The sequence below is a fragment of the Clarias gariepinus genome, chromosome 1 (genome assembly GCF_024256425.1).
Source record: "Clarias gariepinus isolate MV-2021 ecotype Netherlands chromosome 1, CGAR_prim_01v2, whole genome shotgun sequence".
Classification (NCBI taxonomy): Eukaryota; Metazoa; Chordata; class Actinopteri; order Siluriformes; family Clariidae; genus Clarias; species Clarias gariepinus.
The window spans coordinates 37,449,510-37,463,292 of NC_071100.1; the positions used below are offsets into that span (position 1 = coordinate 37,449,510).

The following is a 13,783-nucleotide window of genomic DNA, read 5'->3' on the forward strand; positions in this document are numbered from 1 at the left end:
TCCAGTATCTATAAATTACATAATATTGCAGTTGTCTATCACTTTAGGGCTGCAACTAACGATTATTTTGATAATCTGTTAGTTGAGCTATTATGTTTTCGATTCATCGATTAATCGGATGAAACCTAACCGCTTCTTTAATTTTATATTTTGCTCATAACTATTTAAAAAAAAAAACATAAATCAGGGTATTATTTATGTATAAAAATAAACTTTTAAAAATGCAAAAGCCACATATAGAGTTTAATAATCTTTAATTTTGACATTTTAAACCTTAAATGAAATGTAGTATATAATATATACAGTATATATATATATATATATATATATATATATATATATGTATGTATATATATATATATATAGTTTAAAAAATACACTGATATATTCAGTTGTTAAGATATAAACAGCTAAAATAATGTAATTTTGTATAATAAAATGATGTATGATTAAGTTAAACCACAGTAAATTACAAGTTAACTTTGTAGTGGACTATAAAAAAAACTGTAGAAATGCAAAAAGCTAATAGTCACAAATATACTGTTATTTGCATTCGCTGAAAACCACAACAATCACTAAATGTAATATTCTACTGTTATTCGCACCGTGTAAATTAAGATAATCTAAATTAGCGCCATTTAACTAATCACTATTGCTCATGAGGTGATTGCGCAATGTGATGCTAGCGAGTAGCACGTGAACAGATCTAGCGCGACTGTCCCGAAGTTAGCAAACAGTTTAAACAAAAGCACTTAAACTATACAACTTTTACACGATGAAGAGATACAGTTTTTACCGACCCCGCTGACGTTTCGCCATCCGTAACACCAACACGTTTTCGGTTTAAATGTTCGTGCATGACATGCCGTGTAAGCTCGGTCTTGCATAGCGTGCAGGTTACCGTCTTCTTAGAGGCGATTAATGTGAACTGCTATCAAACCTTGGAGGACTCGCTTTGGGGGCGCGCGCTTTTTCCTGCAGACGCTTCTGTAACCTCTATTGCGCGAGCGGCTGTGTATCTGTGTGTATTTGTGCATCTTGTGGTCGCGCTCCTCAGTGACGTGAGCAGCCCAACTAATCGATAACGGCATTCGTTGACAACGAATTTCCTTATCGATAATTATCGATTTTATCGATTAGTTGTTGCAGCCCTAAATCACTTGACACTTTTTTTTGTTCTGTTAATATTTTCCTCACTGTCTGTTTATGTACTGTACCCTTAAAACATACTACCACATGTATACTCGCATGACTTTGCCCGTGCAGTATGGAAGCGTTTATAGTTGAGCATATTTACAGTGCAAACCTTCTCAGTAAACTGTGAGGGCAAAAAAAAAAAAACCACAAAACTAAATAATCATTTATTAACTGTGGTCATGACCTGCGATGGATTGCCATCCTGTCCAGGGTGTACCCCACCTCGTACCCTTCTGTCTTTGTGCAGCATTAATATTTCTATTTCTATTAATATTTGCAATATTAAGTAAAAATAACTTTGTTTTTTTAAAGTTCTTAAACAGATAAGAAACACATTGTAATCTAGATGGACAGCCTTAAAAAGTCATTAACATTAAGTTTAGTCATTAACAGTGATTATCATTTAAAAATCAGACAGGTTCAATAGCACCCTAGGTTCACCCATGCCCGTAAGGACCAATCGCCAACCCATCCAGGCAAATCCCACAGAAAAGCCAATACAATACACATCTCTGAAAAACCTCCACTGGCCACGATAGAAAGCCACCAAAACACTTAGTGCATCACAGCTCACTAGGCACGGGGCCCAGCAGGCAAAGAGCCCAAGGCCACCAACATGACCTCCAAACCAATCAAGCACCCATTTAATGCGCCGGACAAACAAAGGATATCCGTAGAGGGCTCATCCCTGCAACCCAGAGCACTCAAAGCATCCTGGTAGCAGACACCACAGCACACTTCCAGAAGTCTTTCAGAGCCACACCCTGAGGTGCCAGAGCTGCCAGAGCTGCCCCATGGCACAATGTTAATGTTAATATCATGGCTGATTGGTGTATACAATGGGTGAAATGTCCAGTTTCAGACAAAAACCAAATCTCCAGAGGGTGGAACTAAATGCATTTCAACACTTTCTGTGAGTCTAACCCTTAACCTTATCCCACACCATTGTGCACAGAATGAAAACAAAACAATTTAACACATTTATCCAGTCTAAAACACATTTGGGGAAGAAAAAAAAACCTGTGTTAGTCTGGCGGAGGAGCTGGATCATTCATTTTGTTTAGCCACTAGTGGAACTTAGATAATGCCAACAGTGTGCGTTGGGGTATTTTATTTGAGTCATGCATTCGTTATTAGATAGAAATCTTTTATTTCTTTAAAAAACTAATTCCACTGGTTGACTGTAAGATACAGTAACAGGGATGATTATTGCTGGAAAACATGGATGGAAAAAAACAAATAACATTATAAGCAGGAATGAGTTGGGCTTATTTACTGCATTTCTCTTGTACTCTTATTCACTCATGAATAGATAAGAGCTTTTCCTAAGCATAAACATAAATGTAAATGCACTTGAGTGTGTGTGACATTTACATTTATAGTGTTTGGACTGACTTACACTAATGCTTTGTACTCTCCATTTACACAAATCCTCATGTAAGGACAAATCGATCAGGGTTCAGGAATACCATCAGATTATCAGATGTTCATTCTGGAGCTTATCGTGCTTTAACGTATGTCTTCAGTCTTCACTAGAAGATAGTGAGTGATTCATAGGAATTTCATTTTTCCTTCTGGATGCCTGTGCAAAAAAATGCATATCTGCCTTTGTATCACTGTGTATGGAATGAAGCTAAATGTAAGCTACGCTTTTAATTATGAATGGCTGTGTGCTGTGAAAACTCCCTTAATAGCTTCTGGGTCTCCTTTGTCTGTTTTAATTACTGCGAGGCTCAGCCTGGTGTCTGTAATAAACACCAACAATTAGAGTAAAGTATATTTCATATCTTTATTTCTCTTTCTTTTTCCTTCCTTGTTCAGTGGTTCCATGCTCTGAGAAAAGAATGCTGGTTGCACGGGTATATATTAAGCAGTAATTTTTTCCTCCATTTGGATCACAGTGAAATAAAAGCTATACTTTGAATAAGTACAAGATTTGTCACCTTGTGGTTGAGAGAGAGAGAGAGAATTTGCTCAACTTTTTGTAGCTACTAGGTTTGTCACTCAGCATGTTTCTTCACAAACAGTGAAAATGTTGTCATCGTACAGAAATCCAGTCACTACAAGGAAGCAATGATTTATGCCATGTTGTCCAATCATAGAGTGACCACATGATTCAAGGTGGAAGTAATCAAAGACATTTGAAATCAAAACCACTATGGATTGGCACCCCGTCCATGGTGTACCCTGCCTCATGCCCTATGTCTCCTGGCATAGTCCCCAGGCCCCTTCGACGTTGTATACAGGATAAAGAGATATACAGTAGATGATGAATAAGTGAGAACTTCCAATTCATTAATGTATGCATTTTAAAATAAATATTGAAATCTCAATAAGGAATTGTGCACTTGTTTAATTACAAAAGAGTATAATTTATTACAAGCAATATATACATAGTCAGCAATGCATGTATAGTCAAAAATCTGAGTATTTGTTTTTTTCGAAATAATTATGAGTTGAAAAAAATAATAATTACAAATATATAAATATAATGTCATTTTTTTAATGAGATTATTTGTTCAGTTATTTGGTGTTAGCCTAGATAAATGTTTTTGAATACAAAACGGTATATTTGATAGTTAGACATAAAGTTTTGAATTGCAATCGCAATATGTGCCAAAATTATTACATTATGATTGTTTTATTATGGCCAAAACATGGTATTGGTGCTTAAAAGTGTCTCACCTACTGTATGTGAAAAAGTAAATTTTCAGATAGGATGATATAACACATTTTTTCATAATACTTAATGCTTCTTATCCTCTGATCCATGCTTAGCTTAATGCATGCTTAATCTTATAAATATGCATACACATGTATATTGTGTATATTTTTATTAGAGAAAAGAAACACATTTACTGAAAACAATTTCATGTCCTTTTCTGTAATAAAAAAAAAAAAAAAAACTCTTTCAATGATCTTAATTGTCATTCAGATGAAACTTGGCCAATTTAGACTTTACAGGAAAAAACATAAACCTGAAAAACGTGTATTATTCTAAAATGCTTAATTGTTAAGATATTGCATTAACATGGTTACGGACACTACAGTTTTAAGGGGGAAAATCGTTATTTAGCATTTAGTTTTTACAGGTTATATGATTTAAGAAGCTTACACCAATTTTAGTATCAATACTCATAAAGAAATATGAATAATTTGTATTTAAAAATATTTCTGTTTAAAGCTGAAAAATTGCCATTCTTGGGGCACATACTGTATAAAAACAGCTGAAGTTACTGTAGCAACTTGAAATTTTTAGGGAAGCAAGATTGGTCATTTCCATGTTGCATAAACTTCAGAAGTAGCTTCTTGGGCGCACACATTTTCTGTATTATACTGTATGTAGTTGAAAATATATATAAAATGGACACCAATCCTGTTTTTTGGCCGTTATCATATTGTGCAGCTCAAGTGCTGACTAAGACACTGGTTTGGAGTCATAAAAAAAAAACCTCTAGCAGAACATAAAGAGAAAAACATAGCATATAGACCCTGGGGCAAAATCAGTAACTGACATAGAGACAAGGACAGGACTAGGGCCCATGACTGATCCAGTATTTACTCAAGGAATGGCTGAGAAATAAACAAGCCCAGGGGCTGAATGTGACCTTGTGGAAAGCTGAAGCATCACAAACGTCACTAAAACGTTTAAAACGGATAGAGGAGAATTCTCAGAGGATAAGCAAGATGCTGGAGGGGACTCAAAGTTGATGCATTATAATGTGTATAAGCCTTACGTAAAGTAAAACTCTGTGCTACTGTACACATGACCTGGAGAAAATATTGATACGCCTCCTTTTATAAGAGGAAACACAGACAGGCCTGGCCTGACATTTGGGAAATGAAAGGACATGGAGCTGACACTTGCGATTTAAAAAATGGCCTGAGATTTAGTCAGGGGGAGATTTAAGTTTAAGAGTAACTCATGGATGTTCTCTGGGTCTGATTTAGGATAACTCCCAGAGCTTGAAAGAGATTCAGCAAAGGTCAGGGCTGGTAATTGTCTGAGGATTTACAAAGACGAAGTCTTGGAAACAAAATCTGACAGAGGAAAATTCTTGGGAACAATGCCAGAAAAAAAGCTCCTGGGTCGGGGAGGTTGATAAAGACAACAGATCAGATACAGACTCAGACATGGAGCCAGAAACAGTTTATCAGTGTTAATTCCCATGGCTGTAGCGGAGGGGTAGACTTTTTTCTTTGGGGGGGGTGTCAGCTCCTGCTCATTTGGACTGGTATGAAAAGCACAACAGCTCTTAAAGTGGTCTGAATCAGCCGTTGAAAAAAAGTAATGTGGTTTGAATTTAGTTATATAAAGGGACTCGACGACCTATTGGAAAGGAACAGGCAAACGAGAACTACAGGAAGGCTGCAGTGAGAGAGTGCAGGCGAGAGAAGGTATCACTGGAGCAGTGTAGGAGTCAGAGAACGTCTTATATCATATACAACACTGCAAAAAATACATCTTAGCAAGTAGAAGCATCGTTGGTCAGAGTTACCTGTTTCTTATTATAAGCAATTAAAAAGAAGCAACAGACTAAATATAGGATACATATACCTATTGCAGAAATATTACACTATAACAATTGACAGATGATTTATCTTATTTTTTAAACAATTTGATTAAGATGAGCAAAATAATTTGCCAACAGAACAAGAAAGTGTTCATGCTTACAGAATTTGTAAAATATGTCTGGAGATAGGGTCCCAGGGAGCCTGGAACCTATTACAGGATACATGAGGCACATGGTGGGGTTTACCCTGGAAACGTAGGAGGAAACCGGAATACCCGGAAGAAACCCACCAAGCACCAGGAGAGCATGCAAACTCCACTCACACAGAGAGGCAAGAATTGAACCTGGGTCGAACCCAGGCCCGTGAGGTGCAAGTGTGTATGGCAGTGTGTACGCAGTGGCATGAGGAATTTTGACATATTTGATCAAATTGTTTGTTATATTACTGCAAGATGCCTCTTGGATCCCAAATGACTGTACTGTAATATGGTGTTTGCACAGCATCTCAAACTACATCATGTCTGGTTTCACAGAATAGATGTCAGACACCAAGTAAGTTTTCCAGACAGGTGTTTGATTCCTGTTAGCACTGTCGCCTTGCACCTCCAAGGTCCGGGTTCGATTCCTGGCCAGACTCAGTTCCTGTCTCTGTGTGTTCTCCCCGTGCTTGGTGGGTTTCCTCCAGGTACTCCGGTTTCCTCCCACAATCCAAAGATATGCAGGTTAGACTAACTGGCGTTCCCAAATTGCCCGTAGTGTGTAAATAAGTGTGTGAGTGTGTGTATGTGTGTGTGCCCTGCGATGAATTGATACCCTGTCCAGGTTGTACCCTGCCTTGTGCCCTAAGCCTCCTGGGATAGGCTCCAGACCCCCGCGACCCTGAATACAGGATAAAGCGGTATAGAAGATGAGTGAGAGTGTCTTAAGGGCATTCGTTCAACGTTATTTCAACCGTATTCCAACATCTAACTTTCAAAGGCAACCAAATACTAAGAATTTCCCAATAACCATGTCTTCATGATGTTTCGACAACCATAAATTCCTGTAGGGTATAAACTGAATACAAGGTCACTTAATTAGAACTGACATTGTAACATGCAAAGATGATTTCCTTCTTTAGTGCACAGATTGTTCTGGGCTGATTCTGATAGCTTACTGACTGACTACAGATGGTCCAGAAAGTTAAAATGTCATGTGGTGTTAGGTCTGACTCTAATCGATTTTCTATTGTTTATTTCGAAACCATCTTGGCTCTGGAACAAAAAGAAAAACATCAAATATTATTTAAGGAAACACTTCTATGTATCCAGACCTTTGGACCACCCTTCATAAACCTAAAATACTTTATTTATAAAAGGAAAGTGCAGTACAGTTCTTAAGAAGTATTTAAGATCACTGTTCACTTCCAGTGGGGCTTGTGAAACAAATTATACTGCTGAAGTTACATTGATTTCACTACACAATTATGAAAAGTACTATTGTACATGCATTGTCTTCAGGAATATGCCACGTTTTTACACATGATGGTTATTGGGTTTGTGAAGTAAGGAATTTCGAAATCAATCGCACTTTAGTTCATGAGAAATGGAGAAGCAGAGAAGATGAGGAGAGAAGAGAGAAGGACAAGCGAGTGTTCAGGTCTGACAGCTTGACACATTGCAGCCTGACACATTTGTCTATTTATTTCACTGCCACACACACACACACACACACACACACACACACACACACACACACACATGCATATGTGCTAGGGATGTGTCTAAATGCTAATGCATTATTCAGGAAGAGCAGCTCCAAATACAGATAAATATAGCCAACATTCTACTTTATGGTGGGTGTTTTTTTTCCCTCCAAAGAAGGCTCGCCAGAATGACATTTACTTGATTTCACTTTCATGCATGCATGAGTGAGCAGGCAGATATGAAGCTTGCTGGATAATGACGAACCTGAGCAATGCAAATATAGCATCCACGGTCACTGGATTTGAATTACGGTCGTAGTTTGTTTAAATTTGGGGGAAATTGAAATAACCAAATAGTCCAAAACTAAAGCAGTACCTCCCTGAGGATTAATAAAAAAGACCTCTTTTGAACTCGAATGATGTGGCTGAGGTTGAGGACGTGTCGAGTTATACGGTACGCTGGGACTGATGGAATAAGGGCCTCTGGGTCGTCCTGCTGATTAAGGCCATAGCCACTTCAAATCTAATCTGAATAGAAAGACAGATACGGATATTTGGAGAAGTAAACAGATTTAGATAAAGACCGTTTCATTGCGTTACACTCCTAATGTGCACACACTCTTTCAATTTAGCTTTGGTTATTATGGAAATGTGTTGTCAATGTCAACAGCATCACAGTTGTTTCTATGTTGTGCTTACATTATTAGCCTTATTAGCTGTGTAAGGGGTTTCCCAGCATGACTCATTGTGTTCACTGGCGGAATTAGTTAATAAAACCACAAAGCCGAAGAAGACAAAAAGGCGGCATAGAACAAGAGAATTACCAAATCAAAAGAAGAGAGAAAGAGGCTTACTTTCATATGAAAGAAGAAAAGAGTGAGACACTGTGTGGAAGGAAATGAGAGGGAAGCAATAAATCCTTTCCCGCTGTGGGGCCTTTCACAGCATGGCATCTGAAAACTGCGATTGTTGTTGCACTTCAATTGGAGTCAGTGACAGTCACCTCTGCAAGTCCTATTTCACCTTCAGCTTTGCTTTTAAAGTAATAGGCTTTGGAAGAAGCCTTTGGCACCGGGGCCATTTGCTCACATTCTTAGTCATCCTAGACTTTAAAAGAGTAACCGGGAAAGAAAAGAAAAAACCTCTGGAAATGAGTAGCAGGAGTCTTTTTGGGGCTTTGAATAAACGAATGAATGAATGTACGAATGAATAAAGGAACAAGTGAAGCAAATATAATTAGATATCGCTTTTAGGGAAAGTATGACTGGTCATTATGAACTTTTATGAATTAAATGTATTCTTGGATATCACACATTTTAGAGAGCTACACTAGATAACCTTTTGTAAATAGCTAGTTTTGATGAGCGAAAAAATGTAAAGTGGTAGACTGACCTTTTTCAAGAACATCTCACCATTATTTTCGGTCTCATTTATTGTATTCTGTACTACTTTTTTTAATATGTGGTACATATGTGGTACATTATTTTATTTAGGAAGGAAAAGGTTTTTCTTGCAACATGACTAAAAGCAGATGTAGAATTGTTCTCCTGTTTAATTAGACCACAGCACCTCATTTACATTGTTAGAAATAACAGTAACTAACAGTTATTAATTGCAGTGCAATTGTCCTGCTCAAAGCGATTTCAGATTTTTTAAGTCTGACCAGTTTGCCCACTAATACATTTTAAAGGGGGGCAATGCACACACTATGGGCAATTTGGGAAAGCCAATTAGCCTAATCTGCATGTCTTATGGAAGTACCTGGAGGAAACCTTGTGTGGGGAACATGCAAACTTCACGCAGCCAGACCCAAATAGGGAATCGAACACGGATCCTGGAGATGCAGGGCAACAGTGCTAACCACTAAGCCTGATCAGAGCTTTTTTGTACAAATAAAGGCTCTTTGAACTTCTTCTCATTCACCATTAGGGCGCAGAAATAAAGTGTAGACACACATGATTGATGTAAGAGAGAGCACCCACGGCCAATCTGCTCACTAGACTCCCCATGACAGATGGTTATAGTGGGATGCAAACCTGCAATCTCAGAATTTGTGCATGATCGACGGGGAATCGTTATATCTGAGGCTGATCACTGGTGGTAACTGCTTTAGTTTCTATAGAATTTAATGCACGGATACCTAAATATAGACCTTTTGCATTAACATGTCAATCATGCTATGGCAGAAGTACCGTTAACTGACATTAGGCCACTATGTATTTCCGTTGAAAATTAGGTTTGAGGTGTATTTCAGAGAAATCTTACCTGCTTTGACAAACAGATACAAGAGTAATGAAGCAATTGATATCATCAGTTCCGCTCATTATTTTCATATGCAGTTTGTTGTGGTGGAAATAACTTATTTAAATGAGAACCAAGTGTGTGAAAATGGGTGAAGAAGGTAATAAGGATATTATTTTTCAGAAGTTTGATTTGTTTTTATAACATTATTTCCTCAGACGGTGTACAAATATATGATTCCTCCTGGACTTGGTGGCATTTGCTAGCATTAATGCTATCTCATTCAGTGCTGTGGAATATGCTGTGCGTTACACTTCATAAAATGATGTGCAGTTTACATTAACCAATACTGACATTTTAAGCTTTCTTATTAATAGCTAACTAACTGTTCTAGGGTTGAATCTCAAATAGCGTAAAATGGAAAGCTATGCAGAGTGTACAGGCACTTGTTCTACACACCATAGACGTTAATTAGCTTTGTAGCTGATGTTAGCCGTGAAACACAGCGCAATTTGGAACGACTTAGAAGCAATTACCATAAAAGTGTTGTTTAAAATGACAGTGTTATCAGATGTGTTTCATTGCTGAAAGTGCTTATGTGACTGTTTTTTTAATGTGGGTTTGGCACTGGCATCCAATAATAATAACATCCCTTTTGCCATCCAGAAGTGGGTTGGAAAATCGTTGACACAAGTTTTAACGCCAGGTGCAAAAGATCTATAGAATTACCCTATAAGGTAAAAACAGAAACCCTAAAAGCATTAGTTTGTTAAAGCTGTTAGAAACCAGTGACACTGAAAAACAACAGCAAATCATAGCTTTTCGTTCTGGCCGCTTACCAATTTATCTCTTGCTAATGTGAGCTTAGCCGAAGACTAAAGGCAAAATGAAGTGTTGGGTGTGAAATGATGGAGTGGACCTTTAATGTCACGGGCATAAATGAGGCCCAGTCAAGTGCTCGATTCCCACACTTTCTCATTACTCTGCAAAGAAGCTAGAAAAGGCATGAACGGATGAGTGGAGCCAGTTTATCTTAGTGTGTTGTAAAATGGAGTACATTAAAGAAAAGTATATTGCAGTGGAGGGACAGATCTATGAGCTTGAACAATGTTTTGCACAGAGAACCAGAACAAATTCAGTTCCATTTAGGTATAGAAATCAACTGAATGACTTAGAGTGAATGCTTGGCGTCAGGCACGGCTTCAGACACCTATAAACAACCAAGGCCCCTGCACGGTAATTGGCAACATGCAAATCGAGTACGTGTTCTGCACGCTGACAAGTTAATTACAAGCAAAAGAAGTGTCGTGGTACTTGCTAAAGAAAGAACTCTTTTTCTTTTTTTGTGAACAGTTAAATACACCTAAGCGCGTTTATAGGGTGAGAAACGGTTTATGATGTGCGTAGTGGAACTGAATATATCCTGTGCCCCAAAAATTCTAGACAGCTATTGAACTACAGCTATGAACTGTGAAAAAAAAAAAAAAGCTGGTGAACGTTTTTTCAATGAAAGCTTGACCTTTATGGGGTTATCGCGCAAAAATACAAGTGAAGTAATGACAACTAAATGGAACTGAAGAAGATACTCAATGTGTGTGATAACTTCTTGTGTTTAAAGAGATGTGTGTGTGTGTATATTTCCATCTTAAATATTTCCTACACACATATTTCATTTCTTATCTCTATAAAGTAGTTGAACAACCAAGTTATGATGATCGGAGGAAAAGAGAGAGTGAGCAAAGTCTGAGCATCACTTATTAACTAAACCTAGGCGTTGTGTGAAGAGTGACTTGTTCATGTGGTGACTTTATTAGCATACCCCTCTGGCCTGGAGAGGGAAAGACAGGAAACTGTGAAGAACAAGATGGACAACAGGGAGCAAGCGAAGGAGAAAAAGCAGTTAGTCAAAAACAGGCACAGGGGAAAAGGGAGAAAGGATCGTTTTAGAGAGATTTACTCCTGCAAACATGAGTCAGAGTTTTTATTCAGGGTAACATGTCTGTTCAAGCGCCTATGTTTTGTTCGAGGACTCCTTTGAAGTAAAGCTAAACCAAATAATATATACTTCATCTTGTGATTTGGCCCATGTAAAGGGATACGAAGTACAACAGTATGAGATTTTCATGGTATGATAACCGTCTTACACATTCACAATATCAAAGGTAAAATATACTACACATTGATATATAATAATAATAATGATAATAATAATAATATGAACCTTAAATGAATAAAAACAGCTGTTTAAACAAGCACTTTTTACAGTGGGGTTGCGTAGTGGTTAGCACTGTGGCCTCACGCCTTCAGGGCGATAAATAAAATAGACAAAAAGCTGTATGTCTCATATTATAAAAAATAAATAGGAGGAAAAACGAAGCAGGATCTTTTAAAAAGGAAAAATACTACAGTACATAAGCAACATAATTCAAAGAGAGGACTTTTTTGTTAATGATTTCCTGAGAACAGACTGTTATGGCAGCATGTCTTTCTTGATTTCTTTTCAATTCAGGTTATGATAAAGGAACGTAAGCCTGTTGAGCCTCTCTCTTTCGGCCATCTTTATCTTAACGAGACCTCCGTCATAAAACTAAGCTTTGCCTTCTCACATAAACACACAAATCTGTGCTTATGAAACTCTTACAGACGTACAACAGTTGTTGAAAAGTCGGTTTGCCGAAAGCATTTTAGAGCAGCGATTAGTTTTATGACGGAGGTCTCGTTAAGATAAAGATGGCCGAAGGAGAAGTGGAGTGAAAGCAAGCCAACACGGTCCAGATTTCACGAAAAAAGACCCTATAATGATTTAGTGGTGGGCTGCCACAAACAAATCAGTGTATTGGAAACACTGAACACTGTCATTGGAACAGTTTAAATAAAACTTCGACTGAGGACAAAACATGTGTCTGGTTCTCATTAAATATTCATGTTCATTGTGCTCGACTATCAGTTAAAAAAAAAAAAGTGTGACATTTTTAATCCTACAGAGCCGATCTGCCTGAACAGATAGACAAGGGGATGGGGCAAATTATCTCATTCCCATTTTTTCATTATGTATTAAAGATATTTTTTTATTATGTAGCCTATTAAAGTGTGTGTGGTGGGGGGGTCAGATGGGGGTTGAGGGGGATTACACAGTATTATAACCATCAATTTTCATACCACGGTATACCGTGAAACCATTATACCATTGCAACCCTAGTAAAGGGTCAACATGTTGACTTCGTTTTACCTCAAACCAGAACAGAATGTTTCCCACCACACATAATTATTATGTCTTTAATGTAATTCATTAAACACATAACAATTATCCCCTGAATAACGGCATTTGTCCATACTGTGAGAATCCTATGAGGTGTTTGTGTCTGAATGTGTTTCACGCGTATATGGTCTTTTTTTTTTAAGATATAATTATTGGTACACATGTTGAAATTATTTTCATTATTCTACTCAGATCAGTGAATGAATCAGTCCTAAAGCAAGACGAACAAATTTCACTGTGAGATTCCCGTGACTTTTATGGTTTCTCAATTGCTCCGTGGTTAAAAAAATGGTTCGAACCGGCCTATAGTCAGCTAATTAACAATCCAATGAAATTGATTACATATTGCGGTTTTGTAATTTTTTTACATCCTTGACTAGTTTTCTCCCAAATAGGTCATTTACCTTCCTGTTTAATTTGAGTGGAATTTAAATTGGACCAGAAAAATCAATCGGCAGTGGTTCATTACGATTTGCTGGTGTGCAACGAACAAGGATCCTGATAATGTGAGGCGTATGACGTACTTGGGTAAATCGGTGGTTTGCTGACTCATATTTAAAATAATGAGCCTCAGAGGCAAGTCTGATTACGATGATGAGAACATTAACCAAGACAAATACAAATGGACAGCTAAAGATCAAGTGTGTGTATACAATATACACTTTATTATTCTATTAAGTTAATCAAACCACTGACTATCTGAATCACTATGGCCTTGTACATTAAGGGTTGAGTCATGCCTACGGATCACTCGGGTTTGCATGGAGTTTGCATGTTCTCCTCGTGCTTGGTGGGTTTCTTCTGGTGACTGTAGTTTCCTCCTTCAGTCCAAAGACATGCAGCTTAGGCTAACTGGCTTATCCAGAATACCAGTTGTGTGTAAATGTG

The 13,783-nt window shown here is 37.6% G+C and overlaps 1 protein-coding gene across 2 annotated transcripts in view; it reads left to right on the forward strand.

The window, feature by feature from the left end:
* Positions 1-13,783, forward strand: part of plxdc2b (plexin domain containing 2b) — a 140,797-nt gene that overhangs the window by 44,263 nt on the left and 82,751 nt on the right. The window lies entirely within an intron of this gene.